Source organism: Anastrepha ludens, chromosome 2 (assembly GCF_028408465.1).
Source record: "Anastrepha ludens isolate Willacy chromosome 2, idAnaLude1.1, whole genome shotgun sequence".
In the NCBI taxonomy this organism is placed as follows: Eukaryota; Metazoa; Arthropoda; class Insecta; order Diptera; family Tephritidae; genus Anastrepha; species Anastrepha ludens.
This window is the reverse complement of record NC_071498.1, coordinates 71,783,393-71,810,295: the sequence shown is the minus strand read 5'-3', so window position 1 is coordinate 71,810,295 and position 26,903 is coordinate 71,783,393.

Below are 26,903 nucleotides of genomic sequence, written 5' to 3'. Positions count from 1 at the left end.
AGTGGATTATATTGAAATGTACAGTTGCGGATATTGAAATACAGGCAGGTAGTCGGAGCGTACCTAAAGCCGAATTGTGTGGATATAAGTGAGTAAATAATGAGGATATAGGTATAGCAGCTTAAAATTATCGAAGCCGGTGAAGTCTGAGTGTACTTTGAACAATTGATAAAATTAATAATCCCACAAATTGAGGGATACAAGTCTTTCGTAAGCTTTAAAGCGGCCTTTGAGGGTAGAGGGAAGCTACCTATAAGGCGCCATATTAAAATATGGTTATCTGGAAAAACTTATACGGCTATATAAAATGACATTGAGCATGCCAAACGAGCAGTTTTGCCAAAATTCGGTAGGGTCTACACGTTTTTCTAGAAGAAAAAGGAATCGTGAAATGTATTATAACTCCGAAGTTGGGAATTACTTTGACTTCTTAGCAACCAGCACATACTTATAGTAAATAGCATCAGCGAAATGAACTCTGAGACCCAACGAAGAAGAGCTATTTCGAAGGTATACCATTTTCAGCTCCATGGGGGAACTTTTCTAATAGCGGTCGTCCCTCGGCGGGCAATGATAAACCTCAGAGTGTATTTCGGCAATGAAAAAGCTCTACTTACACAAAAAAAATTTAACATTCATTCATTCATTTCTGGGACAACATATAAGACATGGAAAAGGGTAATATTTTTATTTTCCGAAGACAAAATTGGAGATGTAGAAGAATAGCGCAAGGGTTTAACAAGCTTCTGAGAGTTTCGGAAAATCAAAAGAAGACTGGATTTATTAAATGGAAAACTGGTTCAGGACTAACTCAAACGAAAAACGATTTACAGCATATCTTACAAGAACAAATTAAAAGTGCTGAAATTATTTGTATGGAGCATTGATTTCAAATTACCCCAAAAATAGTGCGTCAAAGAGGGTGGTTCCCGGTAAGGTAAAAGAGGTAAAACGAAAAAATTAACTCAAGCCTAGTTTCAAACACTTTCTTACTGATGAATAGCTATTGGTAGCTATAACTTTAGCTAACCAGAACAGATTCTTGAGAAATTAAAATAGATATTAGCAGAAATATAGTTTGGCGAGAAGCATACATTATTACCCCGGTATGTGGCTGTAGTGATCGGTATCTCGTAAAGTATCGATCAAACAATTTAAAGGTTATACTGGTCGTCAAGGTGACATTTCATACAAACAAAATTATTCTGCTGTGTCTTTGTTTTTTTTTGTTGTCTTTGTCTGTTTTGTTCCATTCAGTTGTGAGTTATAGGGTGTGCCGAAACTGTAATAGCTAATTACGTGCAATTTTGATTTCGCCGATTCCGCTCAGTCAATTTTGATGTTAAAAAAATGACGTAGCATTTACCAGTAGCTGTACCTTCTGCTCAAATATTAACGAGACTGATTTAATAAAACACAAACGGTTAATTATTGTTCAATTTTTATTTTATCTTCTTCAAAGTAATCACCATTGGAGGCGATACACATATGCCAACATTTTCTCCAATCATCATAGCATTTCTGGAAGGTCGATTTCGGTATGGATTTCAGTTCCTTCTTCGAATTCTCTTTTATGACTTCAATTGTCTCAAAATGTTTTCCACGGAGCGGCAACTTGAGCTTGGGAAACAGGAAAAAGTCACATGGAGCCATATCAGGCGAATACGGTGCTTGCGGAACGATATTAACATGGCGAGCATTTCCCTAGCGACAGTTTTGCGTTGTTCTTTTTGAAGAAAATTCAACAATTTTGGAACAAGACACGCGGACACTCGTCTCATGCCCAAGACATCATGAATAATAGTATGAACGGATCCATTTGATATGCTCAGCTCACTAGCTATCTCTCTTTCGGTCACACGGCGATTTTCAAGCACCATTTCCTTTACTTTTCTGATGTTTTCGTCGTTTACTGATGTTGCTGGACGACGTTCATGAGGGAAGTTTTCAACCGATATACGGCCCTCTTTGAACGATTTGTACCACTGGAAAACACGTGCACGCGATAGAGCAGAGTCCCCATAGGTTGTCTGCAACATTTTTAAGGCGTCTGAAGCCGAAATTGTGTTTGAATAACAAAATTTTAAACAAATTCTTTGTTCAACTTGAATTTCCATCGTTAAATTCGAAGAACACACTCGAGCTTGACTTGTTTACAGTAGCACAGAAAACAACTATGTGACTTATCACGCTGAAATTTGCCATGTAAGCTTATAGTTCCACCAAAAAACAAAAAATTTATTTTTGTCATATGTCATCCGCGGACCGTTTTATTGATAAAGTCTCGTTCATATTTGAGCAGAAGGTATATCGACCATAAAACCAAATTTTACGCAAACGTAAGGGATTTAATTTTTTTTATTTTATTATTTTATTTTTTTTTGTTATTTTTGTTAATATTTAAACGAACTAAAGGAATAATCCCTTTGCTGATGTTATCTAGGATGCAGTATAGCCCCAAATTCCAAAAACTTAATTGCCACATCCCCGAAGAATTTAAGTCGGCTTAGCTTTTTTCATTAAGACACCGTTGTTCAAGCTCTTCTTAATAAATGATGAATAAAATAGAAAAAATTATCTGATAAATCAGAGTTCATTGGCCTCAAAGTAAGCCCTCTTAGATCCACATGAGTTCATCACCAAAGGTCCATAGATATAAATGTTGTATGAAACTAAATCCATTTCATTCACCTGCAAAAAAATTATAAAAACCACAATTTCCGAATGTACGTATTTTGGTACTCGCAACTGTATTCTCTTGCCTATATATATATATTTATACATACTTAATATCATTTGCAAGTATGTACTTGCTGCTTTGACCTTTTTGTCATCCACAGACTTCTTGGCTTATTGATTTTTATTGTGATTTTGCACAAAAATACTTACACAAACCATTCCATATTCTCTTTCACATCTCTGACTGATACACCCCGAAAAGGGTTGAATAGCAACCGAAACAATTTATATGAGGGTACTTAATATTAAATAGCAAAATTAACGCAACCATAGAGACAATTTAATCTACCTATTGAAAGCGGGATACGTGGAATGCATGAAGTAGCCGGAATTAATTCTTCTCGTAAAGATCCAGTTGGCGGTGGTGGTGGTGTGTCGTCTAAAAACATTTAATTAAATATGCAATTCGCAAATTTACCATTCGAAGTCACCAAATTGTGGATGCTTTGTGATATGAAAACGATGCGCACACTTGTACAGCTCGAATCAAATAGATCCATGCCGAAAATTATTTCATTTATTAGCTCAACAGTACAAAGCAAAAGAATGAGAATCATCGTCTTATCGAATTCCGACTGGGAATTGATACAATATCAATGCCTTCTAGTAGGAATCCTCGAAATGTGGACTGGGACAGGTAGGGTGAGCTTGTAACAGAGCGATTACCAAACCTGAAAAAACTCAAATCAATAGAAATGGTTGAAGATGCTAGTGAGAAATTAGAAGGTACTTCAATCAATAAACGAACTGTGTAGAACTGTGTCCACTAAGGCAAAGTAGACAAGGGAAAGCGGTTCCTTGGTGGAACCCTGAACTGTCGAAGCTTCGTGTACGGTGCAAAAAACTTCTTAATAAGGCCTTAAAGACCCAAACAGAAGAGGACTGGGCAAACCATCGACTTAATAAGAAAAAGTACGGACAGCCAAACTTGAATCCTATAAAAATTTCCGCAGTAACGTCGAAGAAATGAGGAAAACAGCGAGACTTTGTAAGGTCCTTCATTTAGACCGCTCAGTACGGCTGGATTCCATTTGAAAACCTGATGGTTCATACATCATTTCCAATTCCGAAACTTTTAATGGTCTACTCGAAACCCACTTTCCGGGTAGTAGAACTCTATCTGAAGTTGAGAGTGGCATGAACAACAACGGTGGCAACGGTGGAACCTCTAGATGCAGCTCGTATATTGCTAGTCGGACAAAAGAATCGACAAGGTTTTCCTTGTCTTCCTTTGAGAACTTTAAGTCCCCTGGACTTGACGGAATATATCCAGCATTGCTTAAGAAAGGAGGAGACAGGCTGATGAAAAGGATCTTCACAACCTGTATTGCACTTGGTCATATATCATCCCAATGGCGACGCGGAAGAGTAGTATTTATTCCGAAACCAGGAAGAGACGACTATTGCCTAACAAAAAGTCTTAGACCAATCAGTTTGGCATCGTTCGTATTGAAAAGTCTAGAACGAGTGGTGGAGAAACATATTCGTTCCTCTGCCGAACGACACGGAGTTAATCAAACCATTGTAAAATGAATATATTCCATGCTCTCTGAGAGGCTGTTAACCGCTGGTGGGAACAGTGATGAACTAATCACCGTCAGGCCCAAGCAAAGATGTCTCCAAGGGGATGTTCTCAATCCGCTGTTATGGTGCTTGATCGTAGACCAGCGGGGATGCAGGAACTCGGTTTTCATGTGCAAGCATATACGGACCATGTCTGTGCGCTAAGAATCGGATAAATCCCTAAGAAAGCTTTGCAGAGAGTGCGGAGGATTCATCACTTACGCCTCGGTGGTCTGGTGGCGACGGAGCACTCCGGGAACTATACAGGCTATAAAGAAGGGTATGTTTATGTATCACGGGTGCCGTGAGTATAACCTCCGGCGATGCTCTAAATGCTATGCTTGATTTGCTCCCCTTGGATGTTATGATACAACAGGAAGCAGTAAAAGCAATATGTAGACTCCATAAATATGGTTTCTGGCATGAAGACGGCTCTGCGGGGCACAGAGAAATCTTTAGGTTGATATCTGAGCACTGTTTTTGACACCTAAAGACGACCTGATACCCACAGTTTCATTTGGAACTAAATTTGATTCCAGATTTCCACTGCGTGCGCCATGGAGCAATCCAGAATGCATTCAAGGAGGCTTGATGGATATTTTCTTTGCCGATGGGTCCAATAATGAAATAGGTTCTGGAGCCGGATGATACTTAAACGATAGTGATAAGTATATCTCTGCTATGCGGGAAATGGCAACTGTTTTCCAAACGGAATTTTTTGCCATCCTGAAACTAGCCGAATGGGTAATTGAGAGGAGATGGAGCAGGAAACAGATTGGAGTTTTCAGTGACAGTCAGGCTGCACTGAAGGTCCTGGAGAACGCGAAGCTAACCTCAAATATTGTTCAAGAATGTAAGAAGAAGAACGGTCTTGAACGCTGCAGCACTGCAAAGTGTTTTGCGACAAGTCCGAACAGAAATCTGTCAAACTTTATACTAAAGCTTGGAAGGAAAGACGTTCGGTTGATGGCTGGTATTATTACAGGACACAACCCATGGGGTCAGCATTTGACCACCATTGGAGTCATTGAGGACCCAGTGCGCCTGTCTTGCTTGGAGGGAGGAGGCGGATAGCACTGAGCACTTTCTCTGTGAGTGTCCTACATTTGCTAGAGCAAGACTACGAGTTTTGGGTTCCGATGTCGTGAGAATGAGTAATATTCGTTCGTTAAACTGGAGGATATTTATAGATTTACCAAAGAATTTGAAAAATTCTCACAGGAGTAACTACCTCTGTCCCTATTCTTTCCTTTCTCTTCCTCTGATACTTTTCTCCTTTCCCCCTTGACTATCTACCCACTTTCCATAGCTCTAAATAGCATGGGCTTTTTAGCCCGAGTGTGTTAGGAGCCACCAAATCCCTTGGTGCTCCTTGGCTCGGCCAATTCAAATTTCAATTTCAGTCCAGAGGTCGGACAAATAATTCTAATCATAATTCTTTTGAAAAAAAATCTCTATAGCCTACTTCATTTTCCTCCTTGGACCCATTCGTGTTGAAACTGATTTCCCCGTGGCCAAACCGCCGAGTTTCCATAGCGCCATACTATTAAGCCTAAGTGCTGAAGCGGTGGCAACGTGTTTTCCTACCATATTTAGAGCAGCCACCTCTATTTTTTTTATTAGAGGTAGTCCTTAAAGCGCCGGTGTTGCATGAAAATGTTGTTCGGACTTTGCGTAGCAGTTTCATATAACTTGCCTCTTGAATTTTAGTATCAGTTAAAGTTGATATAAATATTTTAGCATATTTTTTACAATATTTATATTCTATAGTTAAAATAGAAGGCGCACCAATTACATAGAACTATGATATCAGTACTCGAGAGAATTTTTGTTTCTCCAGTCTCCAAAATTTTCGACGCTTAGGGTTATCATAATAGATACATTTTTCATCGCCAGTGACGATGCGATGCAGAAAACCTTTTCTTTCCTGCCTTTCAAGAAACACCTCTCACTTCGCCAAACGTCTCTCGATATTCCTCTCCTTCAATTTATGTGGCACCCAGTTACCTGCTTTCTGAACCTTTCCCATCGCGTGCAAACGTTTACCGACGGTTGATCTGTCAACATCCAACTCTTTGGATATATCATCAAGGGTTCGACATGAGTCTTCATCCAATAATTTTTGTAATAGAGTATCTTCGAATTTTTCGGTGCTCCTTCGTGATCTCACTCACGTCGAAATTGTCACGTTGGAAATTGTGGAAACCATTCTTTACAAGTTGCATTTGATGGAGCGTGATTACCGTAAATATTGATCAATATACTACAAGTTTCAGCTGCACTTGTCTTTAAAAGGTAATAATGAAGCATAGCTTCCCGCTAATGCTGTTTTTTCGGGACGAACCTAGACATTTTTAACGTCAGATAAAAAAGGATCTTTACGAAGGATCAAACGAATGTCAACTACTGCGATCGAGATCTCACATACACACCTACCAAACCACCGGGATATTACTAGAGCGAACACGAAAATTGTATCAGCAGCGACACGCCTTTTACGAGGGCGGACACTTATTCGCTTACCCAATATGTGTAGAGATTTGTACAATACTTGATATTCTATAAGTAAAATATGAGCAGCGCTGACATATAAGGTTTTCGGCTGTCGAAAGGAGCTTAAAAGTGGGCTCCAACTCCAACCGTCTACGATTAGCAGCCATTAATTACTATTTTTAATTTGCATGAATTCTAAATTGTATTTATGAATCTTATAAGAGTTCAAAAAAATGCATGCATTTGAGAATAAAATTTGCGGGTTCGCTCTCAATTGATCTCATTTATATTTTTTTATTTCTTCTCCATTCACTTTTGCCGCCCTCTACATCTTATTAGTTTGGTTTCTAAAAAACCATTTAAACTACCGTTGATCCACACATAGGCCCATCTTAATGGATATAATTTATTGAAAATGTGTACCATCAAATTTTCTTTCGAATGGTGACTCTTATGCCTGAGTAAATATTTATTCTGCCTAAGTAAGTAACACGAGAAAATATACCGGAAAAAATTGGCTACTGCTACAGTTTCAATTTACTCGTATTTGAAAGGCCTAGAACAACACAGTTTTCCACTAAACTGTCGCAGGTGATAATGCATGCACGCACACAGAAACAATTACTTAATTCCGCACCCCAATTTTTACGCACTTAATTTCACAGCAGTTTATGTGGGTTATACTATCTGTCAATGTTATTATACTTTGAGTAGTTAGTACACCCTTTATTTATCTCAGTTCACTTAAATCCCTTTTTCATTTACCCTAAAACGCAAAACGAATAGTCACTGCAAACAACGTGCATGCACTTTCCTGCTCATTTATCTTCGTTTTAATATTTTTCCAAGTCAACAAAATTCATGTACGCATACATACTTTTTTATTCAATGCAGTTGGAATGTCATTTAAAAATATGAAATTTATGCGAAAAGGGGAGGTGCGTATGAGTAGCACGCATGCATATATACATACATACATATACACATACTTGTAAATGTATGCAATAGTGTAACGAAGGGCTGCTTATCAATGCGATGCAGTGTTAGATTTTGGCAAACTAATCACCCTTTCGAATAAACGCGCAAATTCAACTTTTCAAGGCTGTGCTATTCCAAACAGGGGGAAGTAATAAATTATTTCTGGGAAATATTCGTGTAAATTTTCGAGGAATGTCAATATAGAACCCAGAGTGCACTTTGGGGATATACCAAGTGGCCAAATAATGCCACATTAAACATAATATATTGCAACATAATATTCTTAGCTAATATTCATATTAACATGGTTCATTGAGTCAGCGAACATTTAAATGTGAACTCTTCTCCCAGCAAATAACGTTCTATTTCTCTTTATAGCATCCCCCTAGTACCTACTGATAAGCGTCATCCAATCTTTTTGTAACTTTTTAATGCTCTCCAAATAGTTAGATTTTTCAAGGTTCTTATCATAGATGACTTCCTATTTGACCGTAATTTCCTACTTAATAAATAAAACTAAAAAAGTTGTTGGCAAAGATGATTTATTTATTTTATCCAAAATAGTTCCCCTCGAACTTTATATACCACCCTGCTTGGTCGAAAGCATATCAAATGACTTATTTAGCTCGTGTTTGAAAAAATGTTTCAGCATTACAATCAACGTCTTCGAATGTCTTCAACGTCTGCATATGGCTTTCTTTCATGGTCGTGGGTAATTTTCCAAACAGAAGTAAGTGAGACGGAGCTAAATCAGGCGAATATGGGGGCCGCTGGTAATGCCACACAAGCGTCAATTTCCATTTTCATGGCATTCTTGTCGAACACTGTGAATTTACTGAAGCTAACGCTTTATAACACCGAAATAAAATACAGTATTTACCTTTTTGGCTCACTCGAACGGTTTTATTGCGCTTAATCTTATTGGTATTGTAAAAACGAGTCCACATTGGCTTCACTTTTGATTTTTCTAAGCGGGATTCTTTGAAATTCGGATCAGCTGGTTACTTTCATTAACGATATTCGTGATGGATGTATCTTCATACGCTTCTCAAAGACTTTGGCACCGGCTGCTGAGGTAAAAAAACAGTCCGAAAACTTTTCCGACAGATCTTGTAAAACAGATATTAGTTGCCCAGAGTTGAAAATTGCCAAACTCTAAAATATTTGTAAATGATGATATACAGCTAGTCGGGTGTTTTTTTTTTTTGCTTTTGTTTTAAGCTGATTCTAAGTTCAATATCGATATAACTCTCTGATCTCGAACGCTATTTACTATAGATATAGATAATATAGGAGGACCCCAAGAATACGCAAGCGACTACTGAGCAGCTGAGCGATTGCTAACAATAGGCCGGTGGGATCAGGAAGAAAACATGGAGTCATCGACTAGTAGCTTTCGCAGTTGCTCAGCGGACATGGCTATTTTTGAGAATACCTGCTCCGTTTTAAGCTGGCAGACAGCCCTTTCTGTCCAAACTGCCGGAATACTGACGAAAATCCAGAACACGTGATTTTTTACTGCGACCGCTTCAGAGAGGAACGAGCTGCTCTCAAACAAGCGCTGGGTCATAAACCATCCCCCAGGACCCTTATACGAGATATTTGTGCAACCAGCAGTAAGTGGGAGGAAGCCCAAACGTTTGCATGTAAGATCTTGTCGTGACTCCGCTATATTGATTGGGAGCGCAAGGTTTTGCAGCAACAGTTACAGCAGCAACAACAAAGGAGGCGAACGGTTTCCGACGTACCGACGATAAGCACATCCTTTTGATTGAAACACTCAATACAACATCGTACAGAAGACACGACGGTATTCTGTTAATATAACATTACTGCAACTTTTCCAATGCCTCTTTTACTTTAGAACAAACTATGAACACAGTGGGAGTAATTGGGACTATCGACGGCGTATAGCCTTTATATGCCCGCAAGAGAGGAACCCAGATGTGATCTCAGGATGCTTTGCGGTCACAGGGTAGAATTAGGCGAGGTGGAAGGATTGTTATATTAGTGGGAGTGTGACCCACATACCAATGGTGTGACGGCAAAAAATAAAAAAATCAAAAAATAAAACATTCGGAAATATTTAACTAAATCCAGTTCTACGATTGCACTTAAATTTTAAATATTGAATACTAAGTTTAGTTCAGCAGGTGTTCAAGATAAGGAAGCGTTAACACGAACTCCCAACTTGTTTGATTCCACTTCTACATCGACTCGCCGTCATTCAACGCCATATTTCTATCTTAATTCATCCTTCTTTTAAATCAAATTTACATTCCTTCCCTTTCAACTTGCGTATAAACTGGTTTTCACTCATACACTTTGCGCGCTTGAATACTCCGCAAGTGCAATGACCGCGTTGGATCATGTCGATGAATGTCTTTATTGAAGGAACGAGTGTTGGAGAGCTTCCTCCTTCTTTTCGGAGAGGTTCGAAACCATTTTAGATCATGAGGCAATAATGGCATAGAAAAAGGTGCGGAAGGAGATTTAGAGCAAAAATGAACACAGCATAGCCCAAATAGCAAAACAGAAGATTATGAATGCCCTTCCAGAGAATAATGTATAACAATCGCTTTATATGTGGTAGTCACGTAAATAAAATTAAAAAAGTTTGTTTTACATTTCTGCATGTGACAGTCACTTATCTGAATTTGAACCAAGTAGAGGAATTTCTTATATTTCAATATTTTTTTAATTAAAATTTTTTTAATGTTTTGTAAAAATATTCAATTTCGTTCCTGTCTCTAAGCGAAGTAAACAACAAAATACTTAAATTGCTTCCTTTTCCTTCTCCCTTCCTCATCTTACTTTCTCCTTCTTTTTTATTTTGTGAACTTTACGACCAACTTTGAATTTCCGCTATTTTCTTAAGCTTCTACTTTTAGTTTGTATTTCAATCATGTAAAAGTTTCTGAGCAATTTTTCATAAAACTTTGTCGGCTTGATAGAATAAAAAATTAATTTAAAAAAAGACGTAACGACCAACAAATCCTTGCGCCATGGGGAAAATATATAAGTTATATAAAAATATCGAAGTGTGCGACAAATAAGAATTAAATTATAAGCTGTGCGAAATATGTTCGAAAACAAGACTTGAAAAAAAGTTTAGAGAAATGTACTCGCAGCAGAAAGCGAAATTAAGAAAATAGAAAAATAAAGCACAATGAAAAGTGGAAGCACAAAACTACTTATAGGGATAAACAGCAATGGAAATTAATTACACAACACAAATACAGTTTATATTAAAAAGGATCAAAGGAGTGATTTTGCAGCTCAATAGACAAAGGGGCGTAAGACAAAAATAACAAATTTGTCAAAACCTATGGTTTCCAGCACACAAGTTTGGCTCAACACATAGTTTTCTGTGAGCTGCAATCATCTGGTATTCCTACTGGAAAGTTTGACATATTTTACCATAAGCGCACTCGAAGATTCTGATGTGTGAACCGTAATAGTGTTGTTGGCAGTGTCTTTAAAAATTCACCTCGGTAAAAAATAATATTACACCGTGAATAACAATCTTTGACGTGGATTAGCAAGACAGGAACGCATTGATGAACTAAAATCGTTAAACGTCGAGCAAGAACCATAAAAAAAAATAATTGGGTTGCAGTCTGACTGCTCTTCGCCCATCGACGATTTCTGAGAAGGTCGCAAAAAATCAGTTGTTTTAGCACTATGCCACTTTTACAAATTATACTTGGAGATTTAAGTCCCGTTTTATGGAGTCTTACCAAAAACCAAAAAACAAAAAGAAAAATCAATTACAAAAACTATACATTTAAAGTCCACAAATGGAGAGACCTAGAGTTTTAAGCCGTCTCCGAACGGCAGATACTTTTATGAGGAGCTTTTTCATGGCAGAAATGCACTAGGAGGTTTGCCATTGCTTGTCTGATTTTGTGCCGAATACGAGTAATCGTAATTTGTGTGAAGTGTTGATTTTCCTCTTTCATTCGAGAAAAAACGGCTCTGAAGCGCATCGAGATCTACAAAAAGTTTATTGATATGCAGCTTTAAGTGAAACAACGTTCCGTCGCTTCAAAGACGGTGATTTTAATGTTGACGACCGTCCGCGTGAAGGAAGGCCAAAAACCTTAGAAGACGCTGGATTGGAGGCATTGCTCAATGAGGATCCATGTCAAACGCAAGAAGAGCTTCCTTGAGTATTAGGAGTTACCCGTCAATCCATTTCCAAGCGATTACATGCTTTGGGAATGATTCAGAAACATGGGACTTAGGTTCCTTATGAGTTGAAACCAAGGGATGTTGAACGTCGCCTGCGAACAACTACTCCAGCGGCAAAAAAGAAAGGGGTTTCTTCATCGCATCGTGACGGGTGATGAAAAAATGGATTCATTACAGCAATCCAAAGAAAAGAAAGTCATGGGACTGCCCGATCATGCTTCTACGTCGTCGCCTCGGCCGAATATTCACGCTGCGAAGGTTATGCTATATATTTGGTGAGATCAAGTTGATGCTATTTATTATGAACTGTTAAAACCAAGCGAAACGATCACTGGGGATCGGTATCGACTTCAATTGATGCGATTGGGCCGAGCACTGCGCGAGAAGCGGCCGCAATACGCGGAGAGACATGAAAAAGTGATTCTACAGCATGACAACGCTCGGCCTCACGTGGCCAAATCCGTTAAAACCTACCATTTTTTCAGAATGAAGTTGTATTTTCATAAAAAAAACAGCGAGAACTTAGTTGCACACCCAAGACTGGAAAATGGAGGCTATGTTACATAGCACGAGTAATAAAATTCCCAATTTGTTTAGAAGCAAATTCAAGAAGCGCAAAGATTAAGTATTTTGCCGATTTTAGTAAATAATGCGGCAAATAATAATTATTTCTAATGCTTTACTTACAAATATCCGTAGTCGTGTTCTTTATAACTGTAATACGATACCTTTCGTTATTTCCTTTGTGAAGCGTTAGATACGAACCCTTATAGTGCTGACAATATTTCTTAGTAAAACATGAAATAATTTTTTTTTTTCTCATTTCTACTTAATAAAATTAAATGCATTGGTAGCAAATAACTTTACTAATACGTGCATATAATATATTATATAGTAACTTATTAGAATTTATATTTATTGTTTCTCGGGAGACGGCAATAAAGAGCTCTGAAGGACACAAGGCACATAGGCATACTTATGAATGCTCCTTTCACAAACCTTGTGGCAACATACATTCTGATGGTTATCTGCTAGACGAAAATTGGATAAATGTTGTTCATTATTTAGCGAAATATCGTAGGTTTTTACCCTCAGAGATCTACTGATTTAAAAAACTTGAATAAGGCAAAGCACCGCTTACCTAAACTGAGTAACCGGAGATTAAAAATCGTTGTATATGTGCACTAAACTAACTAATTTTTTAGTTAATATTGGAAAGAGAAAAGAAAACTTGTCTACTGTTTGTGCCTTTAAGGAAAACTTAAACTGTTTTGAATAACATTAATGAAAGTGGGCAAAAAGTAAGGTGAATTTATTTGTCAAACTTCGCGGAATTAAAATTTCGCTTTAGTTATTTTTTTCATGAGTTGGCAGCACTGTTAATAACATCTGGACCAACTTTCATGTGAATGTCATTATCAGTAATATATTTACGCTTGTGTTTACCAAACGACCAATAGTGCATTTTTCGATTTTTACAATATCTGATTTGATTGAGCAGAGAAGTGCCATCAAATTTGGTTTGCGGAATGAAATTTCGGCTGCGGAAACGTTTAGCATGTTGCAGAAGGCATTTGGTGATTCGACCATGTCGCAAAAAAATGTTTATAAGTGGTACAAAGACTTCAAAGAGGGTCGAGAACGTGTTGATGACTTGGAGCGCTCCGGACGACCATCGACGTCAACAGATGACCAACACGTCAATAAAGTGAAGGTGTTAGTGCTCAAAAATCGTCGGTTGACTGTTAAAGACCTTACTGATATGATCGGAATATCAGAAGGATCTGTGAAAACCATTTTGAAAGACCATTTGGGCCTACGAAAATTCAAATCTCGTTTGGTACCGAAAACTCTCAATTTCTTGGAAAAAAGTCGTCGCGTTGATGTGTGTGAACAATGCTTTCAGACTATCAGGACAAGCTCAAATGCATCATTACGGGAGATGAGACTTGGATTTATACTTAAGACCCTGAAAGAACCAACCAATCAAGCGAATATCGTGCTAAAGGCAAGGCCAGACCGAAAAGAGCACGTCAAAGTCGTTCAAAAGTAAAGGTCATGATGACGGTTTTTTTCGATTTTCGTGGTGTGGTGCACTATGAATTCCTTCCACCTGGCCAAACTGTTAATAAGGAATATTATTTGAGCGTTATGCGTCGTTTACGTGAAGCAATTCGTCTAAAAAGACCAGAATTATGGGCCAACAACTCTTGGTATTTGCATCACGATAATGCACCGTCTAACACTGCACTCGTTCTGCGTGACCATTTCGTCAAAAATTCCACGCATATCGTTCCGCAACCACCGTATTCGCCTGATTTGGCTCCGTGTGACTTCTGGCTATTCCCAAAACTCAAGAGACCACTCCGGGGAACGCGTTTCGAGTCGATTGAGGAGATAAAAGCTGAATCGAAGAAGGTGCTGATGGCTATACCGGAAATGGAAATGGACTATTTGGCATGTTTCGGGGACTGGAAAAATCGTTGGCATAAGTGTATTTCATCGAGAGGGGATTATTTTGAAAGGGATGAAATTGATGTACAAGAATAAATAAAGATTTTTCATTTTACAACCAAATTCACCTTACTTTTTGCCCACAGTAGCATGTCAAGAGCATATGCCACTGCGCGTTACAGATTTAATACTTTCTCCAGGTTGAACTAAAAATATAATACAATTTGATTGTAGCGCAGAATTACTTTATACTGCTTTGCCGATGATATGATCTAATGCAGAGTTGTATTTCAATGCACTGACTTGTTAACAGAGTCAATGGTAATTGCAGCCAGTGCCCACAACTTGTTCTAATTGGCTATAATATTATAGCACCATGTATTGCAAGTAATTGTTGCAAAGACATAAAGCGTAGTGATTTTATGTGTAACGAGTTTAGTTCCTAAATCTCAATATTGGCGCAGAGATGGACGCACTGATAGATTTATCTCTATTGACTCTCAAGTCATTCCGAACATCTTCGTATGCATCTATTCTGGCAAACTGTTTAAAAGAACTGATATGGTATAAATATTTTGGACGTTTTCTAAACTACCCTATCATTTTTTATAAAATTTCAGTGATTTAATATTTTCTTCAAGCAACAAAGATTCCGGACTATTTTAGAGTGATGCTTGAGAACACATCCGATGTTCACAGCTGAATTTGAACACAATATCAATTTATCAATAAAGTTCTATTTATTAATTTATTTATTTCCACGTATGTAGTAAGTATTTTGTATTTAATGTATAAGTACACAGTATGTTCAATAAATAACATAACTTTTCAGATGTAGAATAAAACACGTATCCTACTGTGTTTGAAAGTTATTTTTTATTCAAAATAGTCTCCATTTAACTCGATACAACATTCAGAACGATCAACCAATTTCTGCATGGACTTTTTTATGTCATCTAAGGGAATGTTCTTTAACACCTGTGTCACGGCTGCTTGAATTGCTGGAATATCATCATAAAGCGCACCTTTCATGGCAGTTTTCAATTTAGGGAACAGAAAATAGTCGCATGGTGATAGATCAGGAGAATACGGAGGGTGGTCGATGACACAAATATGTTTTTGCATCAAAAATTCACGAACATTTTTGGTTTTGTGAGGTGGTGCATTATCATGCAATAAAAACAGCTGTTTCCCTTCTGGATATTCAGGTCTTACACGAACAATTCTTGACCACAAACGATGTAAAACTTGGAAATAGTTTTCTCCATTAACCCTCCGTCGGGCGCACCCGATCTGTGAGGCACAGCTCACACATTTTTTTGTCTCACTCTATTATTTTTTACCGTTTACTACTCTTTTGCTCAATAGCTGCTTCTTATGGTGTGCTCTTTATATCAAATCAACTCAGTTTGTGTTTTCCCTCCCCAAAGTGAAGTTATACGCAGTTTGATCGGAGAAGCTCATTGCGCCCTAACTCATCACATTTTTTAAAGTAAGTATTTTCAAAATTACTGATTTCAAATTAACTACTGCCCCATTTTAATACTAAACAATTTATTAATATTTAATAGTTAGTTGAAAATAACCTGATTTATTGATATGGCCTGCAGGGCACATTGCGCCCAAACTCGTTACAAAGGTTATATGTTTTAATTTGTTTTATATTCTTGATAGAAATGTCTCGTCGATATTTCAATTTAAATGAGTCCAAAGTCGTGGAAGAAGTTATAAATTTGCGGGTGGCTGATGACGACGATCCCACAATGGAAGACGAATTTGGGAAGGAAAGCGATGTTGCTTCAGATGACGAGGTAGAAGAACGGGTTGAAAATTCCGAGACAGAGCAGGATGATAAGACTGACCTAGATGATGAAAATTCTGGAGACATACATTTTTTTTTAGGAAAAGATAAGATCAGTAAGTGGAATCAAAATCCACCTCTGCGAAGTGCACGCAGAGGACCTCACAACATAATTACTCACTTACCTTGAGTAAAAGGGAATGCAAGAAATGCTAGTACTGCTGTTGATATATGGAATAATATTTTTACCGACGAAATATTAAACATAATAGTAACATACACCAACCAATACATTGAGACCATTAGAAAAAATTTTTCTAGAGAAAGGGACATTAAACCCACTGACCGTATAGAAATACGAGCTTTTTTTGGGTTATTATACCTTGTAGGAGCATACAGGGGGAATCGTCAATATCTGGAAGAACTTTGGGGAATAGACGATGATGGGATTGGAAGATTTGGCCTTGTCATGAATGTTAAGCGATTCAAGACACTTATGCGTTGCCTTCGTTTTGATGACCGAAGTACATGAGAGGAAATAAAAGAACTGGATCGGCTCGCTCCAGTTCGAGACATTTTCGAGAAATTCGTAAGAAGTTGCCAAGATAGTTACACTCCTGGGGAAAATATGAATATAGACGGAATGCTACCCGGTTTTCGTGGAAACTGTTCCTTTAGGCAGTATATACCATCTAAGCCAAATAAATATGGCATCAAGTGTTTTGCTCTCGTCGACGCGAAAATGAATTACCTATACAACATGGAAATCTATGCTGGAAGGCAACCAGAGGGGCCCTTTTCTATTAGCAACAGGCCAAGGGACGTAGTTTTGAGAATGTCTGAGGCTCTTTTTGGCACTGGACGCAATATAACAGGCGATAACTGGTTTACTGATATGGATCTAATTGACGAACTGAAACAAAAAAAAAACTATCCTATGTTGGAACCGTAAGAAAAAATAAAAGACAATTGCCACCTGACTTTGTAGCTACTAAGGGAAGACAACAATTCTCAAGCTTGTTTGGGTTCAATGACGGAAAAACTTTGGTTTCATATGTTCCACGTTCTAAAAGGAATGTTATTCTCGTATCGACTCTTCATGACAACAAGATCATTGATCTCGATTCCAAGGAAAATAAACCAGAAATCATCTCGTTTTATAATTCCACGAAAGGTGGCGTTGATACTGTAGATAAAATGTGTGCAACGTACAATGTATCACGAAATATCAAACGCTGGCCAATGGTTATATTTTTCACAATGCTGAATGTCGCTGGTATTAACTCTCAAGTGATATACCTCAGTAATAACCTAGAACCACTGCGTAGAAGGCTTTTCTTGAAAAAGTTTGACTCATGAACTGACAATCGAGGAGCTTCGTCGAAGAAGTTTGAAAACCCACGGAATACCGTTCAGTCTTCAAATAAGGTTAAAAAAATATCGACCTTCACTTCCAAATGAACGAAGCCCTTCTCCGCCCCCTAAACGAAGACGATGCTCAACTTGCACTAGCGAAACTGGTTTGAGAAGACTGACGAATCACGAATGCAAGAAATATAAATCACCACTTTGTTTATCCCATTCGTATATGATGTGTGAACGGTGTTATACTCCAGAGGGCGAAAATACTTTATCCGAAGACACCTAAAACAAGCGCAATAAAAAGATTGTTTGAGTTTTATATTTTTATTGTACCTCTAATTAATTAGTTTTCTAGATCATTATAGGAATATGAATAAGTTCGTGCGGTTTTTTTTCGAAATTTGAAACTTTATTGATGTGAAATGGTTACAAATTTAATATTCAAAATATTGTCCATCGCTTACTACTACTTTTTCTCATCTTTCTGGCAATTCACGGATTCCCTTTGTGAAAAATTCGGTCGGTTTTGCCGCAATCCACGAATCGATCCATTTTTTGACTTCATCGTAATTACGGAAGTGCTGGTCAGCCAGGCCATGTTGCATCGATCGGAAGAGATAGTAATCGGATGGCGCAAGGTCTGGACTATACGGCGGGTGGGGTAGGACATCCCATTTGAGCGTTTCTAAGTATGTTTTGACCACTTGTGCAACATGTGGCCGAGCATTGTCATGTTGCAAAATAACTTTGTCGTGTCTATCGGCGTATTGCGGCCGTTTTTCTCGCAGTGCTCGGCTCAAACGCATCAATTGTCGTCGGTAGACATCCCCCGTAATCGTTTCATTCGGTTTCAGTAGCTCATAATACACAACACCCAGCTGGTCCCACCAGATACACAGCATAACCTTCAGGCCATGAATATTCTGCGCCGACGTCGATGTTGAAGCATGGCCAGGGTATCCATACGTTGCCCGACGTTTTGGATTGTCGTAATGGACCCACTTTTCATCGCCAGTCACAATTCGATGCAAAAAACCCTTTCTTTTGTGCCGTTGAAGCAGTTGTTCGCATGCCATAAAACGGCGTTCAACGTCTCTTGGCTTCAATTCATACGGCACCCAATGGCCTACCTTTCGGATCATTCCCATGGCTTTTAAACGTTTGGAAATGGTTGATTGATCAACTCCCAAAGTTTTTGCAACCTCTTCTTGCGTTTGAGCCGGATCTTGATCGAGCAATTCCTCCAATTCGGTATCCATGAACTTTGGCGGCGCACCCTCGCGTTCTTCGTCTTCCAAGCCAAAATCACCACTTTTAAAGCGTGCAAACCACTTCTGGCACGTTCGCTCAGATAGAGCATGCTCACCATAAACTTCCACCAAGATACGATGACTTTCGGCTGCTTTTTTCTTCATATTAAAATAATGAAGAAGAATTCCCCGCAAAAACACATTATTTGGCACGAAATTCGACATTTTCAAGTGTGGTAAAAATATTGTTGTTTACGCTTCAAATAAAAAACTTATACTGACGTTTGTGCCTTACGACAGTAGCTCTCCAATGAATGTTTGGAAATGTGGATCGATGGAATAATAATCAAGTTACGCCATCTGTTGTAAAACCGCACGAACTTATTCATAGTCCTATATTTACAACAAATTGAATTTTTATTAGATTCTTTAATTTTTTGTAAACTATTTTCGGTTGACTGTTTTAACTTTTTATTTTCAACCTTAATTTACGACTTTCTTTTGTAACTGATAAATTTTTGTCAAATAAACGGATTTTTATGAAAATATTTAGATTTATTTCTTATTCATATCCCTTAATGCCACTTCTGAATTTCCCATATGTATAAACTATGTAATTATACTTTTATTATGTGTTTTTAAAAGTGTGCCACTTAGGCACATTGCGCCCGAAGTTCACAGTCTGATAGTTGCGCCTGACGGAAGGTTAATAATTTGACCTTCTGGAACAAATTCCTTGTGTACAATACCCTTGGAATCGTAGAACATGATCAACATTGTTTTGATTCTTGACTTCTGAAAACGCAATTTCTTTGCTTTTGGCTCCCCTTTCGTCTTCCATTCTGCAGATTGACGCTTAGTTTCAAGATCATATTTGATGCACCATGTCTCGTCACCAGTTATGATCGAATCAAGAAAATCTGGATCGTTTTCAGCTGTTGAAAATGCTCTACACGAGCGATTTTATGATGATATTCATGTAATTGGTGTGGAACAAAGCGTGCACAAACCTTTTCAGTAGATGAATTTAATTCTTCAGCCAACATTCTTACAGTGAAACTTCCGTCAACAGCAATGATTTCGCGGACTTTTTCCACCAATTCAGTACGATTACTTGCTTCTGAACGACCAGGTCTTTCAACATCATTCAAACCGTCACTACCATTTTTAAATCGTTCAAACCAATTATACATTTGAACGAGCTAAACAATCATCACCATAAACTTTCTGCATCAATTCGTACGCCTCACTAAATGTTTTTCCAAGTTTAACACAGAATTTAATATTTGCTCTTTGCTCCATTGTATTTTTACGACACAAGCACGAAACATACTGTCAATAAAAGGCGTGTAACTTTTTAACCTGTCAAACGATTCACATGAAGTTGGCTGCGGTTGAAAGCTAACGCTTGTACCTTTTCAATATGATCAAAGTTTAATAGATAGCTCTACGTGTTCCATGACTTAAATAAAAAGTTCTGTTATTTATTGAACATACTGTGTATAATTTACATATAAATTCACTGTTTGTTTGGATAACAACAGAAAAAAAATTATTTAATTGAAATTTATTCTCTGAAATCTAAATTGAAAAATAAGTAATTGAAAAAATTGATAAAATTGATTGAAATATGCATTTTTTTAAGCACTCTAATTTTGCCATTTACTTTTCCAACACTTGCAATCTCCAATAATCTGGGTTTAAACTTATAGTAAGCAACTTGCCACCGCTGCATTGTAAAGCAGAAAATTAATTTATTTTCTTTATGGCACAACTTTGACAATTTTGCCTTACACACACATCTTCCGCTAAATAACAGCAGAATATATTATTTTACCTCACAATTTATCTAAGCTAGTGAAAAAGAATTTGCTCACACTTGGCTGCTATGAAAAACACAACACATTTTAGGTTCAGCCTCTCTGCCATTTACAAAAATATGCCAGACAGCCATTCGAGAGAAATATGAATATTAAGCAAGTCCACAAGTATTTCTCTATTTGGTTTTAGTAAACCATTTTGTTAATAGAATATGTAAATTGTCATGCATAAATTCGATTTTTTGATATTTATAAAATGACAAAACAAACTTTCTGGTTCAAAATATGAACAACGCACACGAATGCGTTATGTATACGCCATGAAACGAAGAACGTGATGCCAAATACTTATACTGTTAAGCTAGTATTTACACATTCCAGTAAACCCACACTTATTTACGCATGGTGATTCTTTTCTTCGAATTTGATACCAAGCCCACACTGTCTTCGCCCGGAAATTACTGTGAGCAACAAGTTGAAATCAATTATTTTGCAAAATATATCGATGCTCGTCGCAGCTGCACACTTATGTTGCAATAGGCAGCCTTATTAAAAGTGAATTTTTTTTAAATTTAGTTTCGTGTTTTATTCTAGACTTTATGTGCAGTTGCAGCATTTGGGGACATATTTTTCCAGTTATTTTCACTTGCGTAAATTTGTTTTTTTTTGTGCTTAGATCCCAATTTCTTATTACATCGGTCCATGGACACTTAGTAATTTTTATAGCTTGGATGGAGATTAATTGTTACTTCAAATCAGCATTTAAATATCATCTTCCAATGAATAGTTACATAGCTAAGATTTAATAAAGGGGTTTTCAATTGGCGCGGGTCGATTTATTTTGGTGACATCAAATCTTTTGTTTATTATTCAGTTGTTTATGCCAAATCATCATGGCAAGTTACACGATTGAACAGCACGTTCAAATGATAAAACTTTATTATCAAAATTAGTGTTCATTAACGCAAACGTTGCGCGCATTGCGGCCATTTTTCGGTAGACATGGTGGCCCTTCAAAGTCGACTCTTCAACGTTTGGTGGCCAAATTTGAGACGACCGGGTCAGTAAACAATCAGCCAACACCCATACGTTCAAGGAACGCAAGATTAGCCGAGAACATTGCCGCGGTCCGTGAAAGTGTACAGCAGAACCCGAGGCTGTCTATTCCTCGCCGTGCACAAGAACTTGGCCTTTCGCAGACTTCAACTTGGCGAATTTTGCGATTCGACCCCGCCAGACTTTTTCCTGTGGGGTTTCTTGAAGTCCCAGGTCTATGCAAATAAACCACAATCGACCGTTGCTCTAAAGGTGAACATAACACAGGCCATCGCTAAAATTCAGCCGGATCTATGCGGAAGAGTCATTGAGAATTGGACCACTCGGATGCGTTCCACCGTAAGAAGCCGAGGCGGGCATTTGAATGATGTTATATTCCACACTTAATGGCATATATGCGCCTTTCAAATAAAAAAATAAAATTTTTTCAATAACTCACACACAGCTTGTTTTATTTCATTTCAACATCTACCCGCCCTTATTGAAAAACCCTTTATTAGCAAGAGTTATAGTGTGTCAAAATAGTTTTTGTATCAGCTAATACTATTGGTGTGATTCGCTTTAGTCTTAATTTCTGCGTCAGCCCCATGTGCGGCATTTTTTGTACCTTTCGTTCGAATGGCTTAGTAATTTTTATGTGTGTTTCGTGCTGTATCTCTGGATTACGTTTTTTATGGGATCAATTCTTAGGTCGCGGTGGAAGTCTTCATTTGTTATATACCAGGGTGCATTTACGATGCATTTATCTTAAAGACTAGGTTTTTGTTTGAAGTCGTTGAATTATTTGTATAATAAAGGGATTTTCAATAAAATAAAATTTTTTTAGAAAATTATTGTCACTTCTCGTTATTATGATAATATTGGTACAGTTCAATTACGTATGGTACAAAATATCGGCCAAACAGCCGACACATGTCCATCTGATGGTCCAAATTTTCGACGACACTGAGGCATAATTGATCCCGTTAATGTGCCGAATTATCTCATTCTTTAGCTCTTGAATTGCTGCTGGCTTATCGACGTACATCTTTCTTTCAAATAACCCCAAAGAAAGAAGTCCAACGGTGTCGTTGACGTTTAGGTGTGGTTGTCACTCAACATCGGCCCTTGAAATTTAACCACGCTTTATATTTGATTTGCTTACTGTCCCCCTTAGTTCTGTGACGTATCTCCAGATGGGTATTATCATGGTCTTATATATTAGTAGTTTGTTGTATACTGACAGTTTTGAGTCCTTGTTGAGTAGCCAATACAGTTGTCTGAATCTGTTTTTCACTTCGTTCCTTTTTTGGATTATATGGTCCTTCCAGGTCACTTTTGCGTCAATGATCATACTCAGGTATTTAGATTTTGCGTTCTGAGTGATGACTGTGCTATTAATTGTTAGCGTACGATGGTCATGATACTTGGACCGTTTACCTGGATTCCCCATTTTGCGAAACAAAGTCAACATTGTGTCAATTAGATTTTATAACTTCGTTGAAGCGACAATTATATTCCTGTCAGACGTATTTAATACTATGTCGTCGGCGAAGGTAGCAATCATGCTGTCGTCATTTAGATAGGGACTGTTATAGTTGTGAATCATATGCAACAATGGTCCCAATACGCTGCCTTGTGATACTGCGGCATCCATTTTTAATACCTCCGAGCATTCGTCCGAGGAATTGATAAGAGGCTTATAGGTCTATATGATGATAGTTTACTGGCGTCTTTATTTGGAGTCGGCAATGCTATTATTTCTGAAACTTTCTATGGATAGGGAAAATATTTTAGTCTAATGGATGAGTTAAAGATGGTTCTTAAGTATATTATTCCGTCATCATGTAGTTCTTTTAATATTTCTCCATTGATTTTGTCATATCCAGGAAATTTTTGTTGTTTGTGGTCTCAATTTTGCGTCGAATTTCGTCCGGAGATATTCTCTTGATTGGTTTGTTGGCTGTGTCAGATGTAGCAGGCAGGTTATAATTTTGAGTATCCTTCTGATTTGTGAAGGTCTTTTTGCAGTGTCTGGCGAGCACATTAGCCTTTTTTAGTGGTGTTTTTCCCCCATGTGTTGTTTTCGTTTAAAATTGAATGTTGGTGAGGTGTTGTTTTCGATGTTGTCCACCAGAGTGAGTAGTTGCTGCTTTTTGTTGGATCTAGGTTGGACAAAAAGTTGTGCCTTGATCTCCATGCCCTTGTTTTTTGCATTGTAGTCGCCTCCGACAATAAACCGGCTGCCAAGAGTTCTCAGGTAGCCAAGATATTGGGTAGTTGTGTTGTTGTATTTTCTCCGGCAGTAGGTGCTGGATATTGTCATAAATTAATTAAAAAAATCGCTGCTAGATATCCTCCGAGGCTAAGTTTGTTCCGACAAAGACGTTTTCAAATAATTGGAATCAATATAAATGATTCAAAAGCAAAAAATAATGGGTACAACACAGATTAAATAACAACGAAGGGCTTGTACTGAAAGATAACAAGCGGTTTTTTCCCCGGAATATGGAAGGGTATTAAAAATTAATCGTACTGCATAATCTCAAAACAAATAGGTACTATCTGGCCAAAAGCTGTCATCAACGTATACAAAAAAGCCAACTCCAACAAAAAATGTTTATGATTCAAAGGCTTGCATTATTCACAGCGATGTTGTTTATTCTGAGCGCCAGTTTTTGGGGGAAAATGTAACTGTAGATATATTCACATAATTTTCCAACGATACATTTTATGCAAACTATTTAAAGAATGCTAAATATTTATTTTCTTTTACTTATTCTGGAATCAATAATCAATTGTTCTTGTTGACTACTTACTACAAAAGTGTATTTAGCAAACAAAAATTTAGTTAAATTGCAATTTTTCTTACTGCAAAAATTTCGTTATCAAAAAGTCTTATTACAATACCCAGTTTAATTCAGCAGAAAAAACCTAGTTTAGATAATCCAAAATGAAATTCAATTGAGTTCGAGATCTTATTGAATTTATGAAGAGAGCGAGCAAAAGGAGTACAATTAGTTCGGAACCTATTAAATGGGGCCAAAATGTCTACAAATCAAATAGTTTTAATTTCAACGTTGCCAATATTTAACAAAAAAGACAGCACCACAGTCGATCTTTTACTTACTAATTGTTTGACATTTATTATATTAGAAGTAAAAGGAATTTGCACGATGGGTCAGGTTCAGAGAGATTCAGGGAAGAGAGAACATACTTAAAGAAACCCTTTTGTATTCATTCGGTTTGTCAATAGAGAATTGGTGGTACGTCTTCCAAGCAAAAACACGGTATATTCTAGTGTAGATAGAACAAATGCAGTAAACTGTCACTTAAAAATATAAGGGTCTGCAAAGATCGAGCTATTTCTTATTACAAAATTAAGAATAGAGTACGCTTTAGAAAGAATAAAGTCTATATAAATGAGAAATGTGAAACGTGTAGCAAAAGAAACCTCCAGATAAGGGATCTCTTCAACAAATGGAAGTATATCATCACAGATGTTATAACATGCAATACTGATGTTAATTATTTATGAAAACGAGAGTTTTACAATTTTTTTAATATTTAAGTTTATGTGAATCCGCCCAGTTTGAAATAATAGAATATATTTTTAAACCAGCTGCATACAGATGGAAGTTAGAAAAAAACAACTATTTATTATCTCTTGGTTAATAAAACCAAAACAGAGGACGCAGAAAAAGGTGCAGACGGGGCACTACCAAGATATCATCTATTCTAGAAATACTGAGTAAAAATCGAGGCATAAAAGTTTTACTAAAAAAATTGTCTATGATATTTTATCGAACGCATAGGTACAGTCAACTTGTTGCCCTGCTGAAAAGCTGGAATACAGTATTTAGTGAAAACGGATAATTGGAAACTGTGAACCTACATGTAACAAAACCATGCTGGTATGGATATACTGTGGGCAAAAAGCAAGGTGAATTTGGTTGTAAAATGAAAAATCTTTATTTATTCTTGTAAATCAATTTCATCCCCTTCAAAATAATCCCCTCTCGATGAAATACACTTATGCCAACGATTTTTCCAATCCCCGAAACATGCCAAATAGTCCATTTCCATTTCCGGTATAGCCATCAGCACCTTCTTCGATTCAGCTTTTATCTCCTCAATCGACTCGAAAAGCGTTCCGCGGAGTGGTCTCTTGAGTTTTGGGAATAGCCAGAAGTCACACAGAGCCAAATCAGGCGAATCCGGTGGTTGCGGAACGATATGCGTAGAATTTTTGGCGAAATGGTCACGAAGAACGAGTGCAGTGTGAGACGGTGCATTATCGTGATGCAAAAACCAAGAGTTGTTGGCCCATAATTCTGGTCTTTTAAGACGAATTGCTTCACGTAAACGACGCATAACGCTTAAATAATATTCCTTATTAACAGTTTGGCCAGGTGGAAGGAATTCATAGTGCACCACACCACGAAAACCGAAAAAAACTGTCATCATGACCTTTATTTTTGAACGACTTTGACGTGCTCTTTTCGGCCTGGCTTCGCCTTTAGCAGATATTCGCTTGATTGGTCTGTTGTTGATGCATTTGAACTTGCCCTGATAGCCTGAAAGCATTGTTTCACACACATCAACGCAACGACTTTTTTCCAAGAAATTGAGAGTTTTCGGTACCAAACGAGATTTGACTTTTCGTAGGCCAAAATGGTCTTTCAAAGTGGTTTTCACAGATCCTTTTGATATTCCGTTCATATCAGTAAGGTCTTTAACAGTAAACCGACGATTTTTGAGCACTAACTCCTTCACTTTATTGACGTGTTGGTCATCTGTTGACGTCGATGGTCGTCCAGAGCGCTCCAAGTCATCAACATGTTCTCGACCCTCTTTCAAGTCTTTGTACTACTTATAAACACTTTTCTGCGACATGGTCGAATCACCAAATGCCTTCTGCAACATGCTAAACGTTTTCGCAGCCGAAATTTCATTCCGCTAACAAAATTTGATGGCACTTCTCTGCTCAATCAAATCAGACATTGTAAAAATCTAAAAATGCACTCTTGGTCGTTTGGTAAACACAAGCGTAAATATATTACTTATAATGACATTCACATGAAAGTTGGCCCAGATGTTATTAACAGTGCTGCCAACTCATGAAAAAAATAACTAGAGCGAAATTTTAATCCCGCGAAGTTCGACAAATAAATTCACCTTACTTTTTGCCCATAGTATGAGCTCAATAAATAT